Raw genomic sequence first — 7,211 nt, 5'->3', positions numbered from 1 at the left:
CACCTGGTGATGAGTTGTCCACCTTTTTAGTGGGCTGCCAACAACACAGCACTGCGCTTCCTTCAGCAAAAGTGATCTAAGAAAGAGATAGAGCACACAAGGCAGAAGCAGTCTTTTTATTATTGAATCTCTGATGCCATAGGCCACATTTCTGCCATATTCTGCTCACTAGAAGCAAGTTACTATGTGCAGCCCACACTGGAGAGGAGAGAATCATTGGGGACCATCTTGAAGGCTGCCTAACAATAAGAACCTCCAACATGGCAGACAGTAACGAAACAGGTGGGAGAAGTTGTTGTTTCTAGTTCTCTGGAGGGCAACTTGGCAACAAACACAAGACATTTAACATCTCCTTGGTCCGTGTGGCATGGCAATGCTGCCTCTAAGAAATAATGAATACAAGGCATGTACAAAAGATATTCACAGTAGCATAAACTGTAATAGTGAAAATCTGGAGGAAACCTAAATGCCTAATATATAAGATAATTAAATAAATTATTACACATTCCAGGAATATAAAATTTGTAACAGTTAAAAATAATTTTGAACAACTTTTAATAACAAGAGCAATTACTTGTAATTGATAGTTTTTGATGGGATGTATATGTTATATGATGATACATTTTGTTAAACTTAATGCATGCATATATGCGTTGAAACTAATTTTGGAAGGATAGAATCCTAAATGTTAACAGTGATTTATTATGTATGGCAGGGTTGTGGGAACTCTTTGTTTTCATTTCTATTTTTTTCTTTATTCTCTAATTTTTCTATATTGAGTCTACATTACACAAATAGTTAGAAACTATACCTGAGAAAGGAGGAAGGCAGCAAATCACACTGCCACGTATGCACCTATGCAACAAACTTGCATGTTTTTCACATGTACCCCAAAACCTAAAATGCAATAAAAAAAAAAAAAGAATGCATGCTGCTAATAAACCCATCATGTATTTTCAAAAAAAAAAAATACATAAATAATAAATCAATTTTTAAAAAAATCAACAGAAAAGAAACTTTGATAAAAATTATTTTGAGACCATCTGCCAAAATATTATATAAAAATATAATAATTATATGTTAAACTGTTATGATTCTTTTTCTATATGAGTATAAGAAAGTATTAGAAAGCATGAACTGAATAGTATTATTGTCTTAAATATGCAATTATAAATGAAATTTGGGCTACAGAGAGTGGGAAGTGGTGGCAAGAAATGTTGTCAATTGTCTAAATTTTATTATTAATAAGTAAATCATCATTTCTTCTTGGATTCCTGAAAAGCAGACAAATTATAGGATCCTCAATAAAGGATTACCCTTTTCAGCAGAACATGAATTAAGTGATTTAAGAGGTTGCTTCTGTTCTAAATATAGTGGCTTTGACCAATTTGACTTAAATTCTATGCAGTAGTTCTATTTGTAAGAAAGAACATTAGTTCAAGATAGGTGGACGTTGTTTAAAGTCATGTCCCAAGCTACTCTGAGTGTCTCTCCTTCTGTCAATGGCAGTGCTACACAAGGCCCAAGTGCAGCATGCCTCTTGGTGACTTTCCCAGTACTTTCGAAAAGCTCTTTATAACATTTTATTGCTGAGTACATACCATTTATAAGGGAGGAATTTTGAAATAGAAGATATTTTTGAGACAATCTCATATCATATAAGAATAAGTTGATTCAGGTTTAAGTTTATTAGCTTCAAGCAAGCAAAAAAATAAAAAAGGAAAAGAAGCAGATGAATCTATTTAATAGGTATTGTGAAAAGCCCTTTAAGAAGTTCCTTTATAGCATGCTCTCGTATGATACGTTCAAAGTTTAGGTTTCATCTGGCGTTCCACGATTGCCCTGTTATGACAGCTTTTAGTAGCTGGACTATTGTAATATATCTTTGGAGAGTGTTTATTATATTTTAAAATTTGAATCTGAATCCATCCCCAAACTAAATGCTGACATTCACAAGGGCTTGATTGGCTCTCTCTCGGTCTGGAGAAAGCTCTTATTGTGGTCAACTCAACTGAGCCAACTATTAGTAATGTCAGAATGCCATTCTGCAAAGCAGGGCAATACTTAGTTAAAGTGATTCATATTAGCTGAGCATAAGCACAGAAATCTGAACAGGCTATTTTAGAGTCCTGGACTGCCAGTGAATCCACTGCTCTTATGAACACAGTGGGAAAAAAAATCAGGGTTCATGCTCCTACGGCTGTTCAGACTTCTTAGTAAATGTTTCACTGTGTCCCAAGAAGACAGAGTGTTTTAATGTGGGGAATGGAACCTTTTGTGCTGTCTGTTCTGGAGAAAAGAATGTGGTTTCTAAAATATTACTTTTTGAACTTCCTGTACTGTATTTATACAATTCCTTCTCTTTAAACGACTAAATTGTGTTATGACTAAACTAGTCACTGATACACCCAACTTGCTCTGTGAGAGAAGCATTCTTCACCATCTCAGCGACCTTTCCTTTGTGTGGTGCGTTCTTTCTGAGTCTGTCACTCAGCAAGAGCCATGGGAGCCATTTGTCCACTGACCAGGCCACACAATTTTTGTTCCACCTGCGAACGTGTTTATGGGTTAATGGTAAAAAGCCTGGGCATGGAGTGAGATCAAACTGGAATCTAGCCCTGGCTTTGAGTTCACTTCTCTGAGCCTCAGTTTCCTCATTGTTACATAAAGAGAATAAGCAATACCTATTGAGGCAGTGTTGAAGAATAGAGTGTGTGGGTAGCATAATGCCTCATAATTAGTAATTGCTCAAAACTTACCGTATGTGATCAGACAGTCAGAATATTTTCTGTCATTTGGAAAATGTGCTCAGTTGATGAAAATGCGTCAGTGAATTTTTGAACACAGGGGTATGTTTAAGCCCATCTCCATATATATTTTGTGAACTCAAAAATAGAAAAAGATGTCGGTGAGAATAGAAAGTACAGATAATGCAATATTTCTCTTAAAAAAATTGTAATCCCTAGTAGGAAATACATTTTACATTGTGACCTAGTTTGCAATACATACACAGGCCATGTATATAACTGAAATGAAAACTTAATGTAGCTACTCTTTTATGTGTGATGTGCTTCGATACATTATCTTCTCTTCCCTTCCCTTCCGGTCAGAATCAACTATGTTGATTTCATACCCACTAATAGTGTATAAAGAACAACTTGAAAAAAGCATTGACTCAAATGAGAGTAAATGCATTTATTATACAAATATGTTTCATGTGAGTTATTGGTCTCATTTTTACTTCGAAATTATAATTTTTAATTGCATTAATGAATAATACCTCAGGGAAAGGTGAAAGAAACTAACAATTCCTAAGAATGTACTGTTTCAGATATTAGTATGCTATTCTACATATATATCCTCTTTTAACAGTCACAAGAATCCTACTATTATCCCCATTTTACAGATAAAAAACCAGAGTTGAAAGACATAAAGTATCTTGCCCAAGAATTCAAACCTACCTATTTTTTATTGTCCCTGAATGCAAGAGGCTAAATAACTATAAATATCAATAACATTGACAAATCCGTTAGCTATTATCTCTGGACTATTGTACCAAATAGTCATTGCTTTAAATTAAATTATGCCTTTTGGACCACTTCAGAATAGAATTGGGGTTTAAATTACAACTCAAAAATATCAAAGCAAAGATCACATATTAATTCTACAGAATTAATGAAACAGAACTCCCTGGTATGTGACTGTTTTATTCTGTGATTCCAATAGTTTCTATAAAAAATATTTTACCCTTAAAACACTTTAAAAAAATACAATACAGGAACGTATATTCTCTTTTAGTTAAAAATAAACCAAACTTTGATTGTACAATTATGAACCTAGAAGAATTTTAGTTTGATTCCAGTGTTTGAAAGCATGATCAAACTCCAAGTTTATTTTTTCATAATTTTTTTTTCTCCTACAGATTCTTCTCCACAATGGATTAACCACAGACATTTGAAGTCATACTGTTTAAATATATTTGAGTTATTTTTGTTTAAAAATGTCAATGGGTACGATAGGCAAAGTACATTTTTTTCCCTGTAACTTCAAAACAACTGAACAGAACCTTTGGACTGAAACCAAAAATTGAATGTTTTAGCATTAAGGAGATTTTCTTCTCTGAAAAGTAATGAATGAGTCTCTTTGCAAGTTTAACTATTTCAAGTATCAACTCTCTGACTTTCAGCATTCTTTGGTATTAAAAAAAGTTTCATGAATAAATAAGCATTTTTTTCTCAGCTATCTCTCAAAAATCAAGTTATGTAAACTTCAGATACACATAAAACGTTGATACAGATGAATTGCATAATGATTTTAAATGTTTAAAATGTAGTGTTCCATTTTGCTAATGGCTTCTTTCAAGTTTGCATTAGTGAACGGCAACCCTTGAGAATAGCCTGCAATGACTAGTGGAATGGGAAGGATGTCATTTTCTACTTGCTCTACATGGAAACTGAGAAGAGATCCATTACTGTGATACCCTTGGGGGTGGCACAGAAATGTCCAGGAACTTTAAGCCTAGTAGATTACTGAAAAATCATGTACAGGCTGTGGGAAATACTGGAGGCTGGCTGACATCCATAGTTTCTGAACTTAGTGTTGGGGCAGTTAACGCCTGGGGTCTCCATTCAGACACTGAGAGGGATATGACGCAGACAGATCCATGTGCGCCCTCTGTTTTGGGTGTCAGGGCTCTCAGGGTTTTCCCAGGGGCTGAGCCGTGGCTTCCAGGACACAAGGCTTCCCAAAGCTGTGGAGGCTCTCACCTGCTAAGAGCAGTACAGGTCACTAAGGTGCACACAATCCTTGGCTCACAATGCCTGGGAGGAAGCCTTCTCAAATTTCATTTGTAAAAAGCATGAACCAGGGGAGGATGTAGAATTTGCAAACAACAGATTTTTAGGGACAGCGGGGGGTGGGGAGAGATAGCATGGGGAGAAATGCCAGATACAGGTGATGGGGAGGAAGGCAGCAAATCACACTGCCATGCGTGTACCTATGCAACAATCTTGCATATTCTTCACATGTACCCCAAAACCTAAAATGCAATAAAAAAAAAATAAAATAAATAAATGACTTTATAAAATCATTCTTAAAATTTGTAAGTATATACTGGCTCATTTTATTTTTCCAACTGTCTCTTTTTTGGTATAGTTAATATCTGTAGATGTTATGTAAGAACACAATATATTTCTTTTGTGTTTTCATTCAAAACTAGTTCTATCTATATGTCAAATGGACTCCTTTTTTTGTGAAGGAAATTTGTAGAGATAAGATGAAGGGTAACTATCACTAAGAGTTAAATGGTGACTAAGTTGATAGGTGAAGGTTATCAGAAGGAAAATATAGAACAGTGGAAGGAATCACTTTGTTTTCTTATTTTCTGAAGCACTCTTTGAACTCTCTGATAAAACAAAATTTGTGACAAAGTGCCGAAATCTAAAAAAATATATAATGATATCAACTTGGTGGGGAAGGAAATATATTCTACTTATGTATTTTATTATCTCCTAAGTGATTTATGGAGTATGTGTAATAAAGTGAGATGAAAATTACATACTCTTTCAATATAAAAGCTTGTTATTTTTATTGATTGTAATTGACTATTGTATGATTACATAGAAATAAAGAAGCAGAGTGCATAAAATGGTACTTTAGGAGTGCTAATCTGGTATCACCTGTGCTAAGAAAGGAAAGGAACTGGGAGTGGAAAAAGGCATTTTCTTTTCAGTGATAAGCATTGTGTTTATAAAATTAGAGCCTTAAATGTATTATAATAAGAGTTATATGGTAGAGTAAAAAGACAATAGGAGATAAGGAAAGACATCAAACTTCTAGCTTGAATTTATTTTCTAATTAGAATGTCAAAGTCACTATCCCATGCTGAAATTTAGATTAATGATCAATAAAATAAAAATCATGCCAACCGTGCTGTCTTTTCACGTTCTGAAACAAAAATTTTAGGAATTTTGTTCATCAAAAACAAAGAACTGGGGAACTTAGATGAAGTTGCCTTTTGTGCTACCCGGCGTCAGGGCTCCCTTCTACAGTGAAGGAGCATGAAACAGCAGCTGGTAAACAGGCCCTGAGCGGGCATGGTGAGAGCCCACCTAGCTCACTGACTTGCCCTTTCTTCTCCCTTTCTCTGAACTCTGCTTCAGCCATTCTCTGCTGCTGACTGTGCCATGAAAATATATGCTCTCTTCCTTCTCTAGGTTATTTTTTTCTTTCCCCACTGATCTCTATATTCCCACTGTAACTACTGTCCCCATCCTTGGGATAATTTTTTATCTTCAGTTTTCAGTTTAATCTTGCAAAGGTGCACACAACATCTGGAGTCAGAGCACCTGGGTTCAAATTATGATTCTCTCATCACTTTAAATAACAGGGAGCTTGGGGCAATCTACTAAGTCTGTTTTCTTCATTTGTAAAAATGGAAAAAGGAGATACTCCCTGGGGATTAAGAGGTTTAAATGAGATGTTACATGTACAATGCTGGTTCTGTGCCTGCCACATAGCAAATACTTTTTTTTTTCTTAAAGAGATGGGGTCTCACTCTGTTGTCCAGGCTAGAGTGGAGGGGCTATTCACAGGAATGACCATGGCTCACCACAACCTCCAACTCTTAGGCTCAAGAGATCCTCCCTCTTCAGCTTCCCAAGTAGCTGGGACTACAAGTGCACACCCCAGTGCCCAGCAGCAAACACGCTTGAACAGCTTCACAGTATTATAAATCCCAGAGTTGTCTGTGTCTCCCTGAATGATAGCATCTCTCTCCTTGTTTTGGAAGTGCCTATTTAGGCCATCGTCTTCTTACATATACCCACTGCTGTCTCCGAATCCCAATTATACCACACAGTTCCCAAGGGTAGAAACGGAGTCTCCTTCACTGCTGTATCCTCAATGCCTAAAAATTAACCCATTTCATGGAGGAGGCCAAATGACTATTGAATTAATACAGTTATTCCACTTTGTAATCTAATAAGGGAAAGAATCAGACAGCAATTCTAATTCAGAGATAAAATCTACAGTCAACAACAATGATTTAGAGATTTGCTTTTTAGCAGTCCAGAACTTTTGGCACATTTTAAAGTGCTTATTTTAATATTTTGGTCACTTGAGGCAGATGACTAAGCAGATTTGAATTCCCTCACCAGGGAACTATGCTCTTTAATGACTTGTTCTTTGGAGACCAAATTCTGTGCAACTGT

The sequence above is a fragment of the Aotus nancymaae genome, unplaced genomic scaffold (assembly GCF_030222135.1).
Source record: "Aotus nancymaae isolate 86718 unplaced genomic scaffold, 86718_ANA_hifiasm-v0.15.2.pri h1tg000115l, whole genome shotgun sequence".
Classification (NCBI taxonomy): domain Eukaryota; kingdom Metazoa; phylum Chordata; class Mammalia; order Primates; family Aotidae; genus Aotus; species Aotus nancymaae.
Note: the sequence above shows the minus strand (reverse complement) of the source record.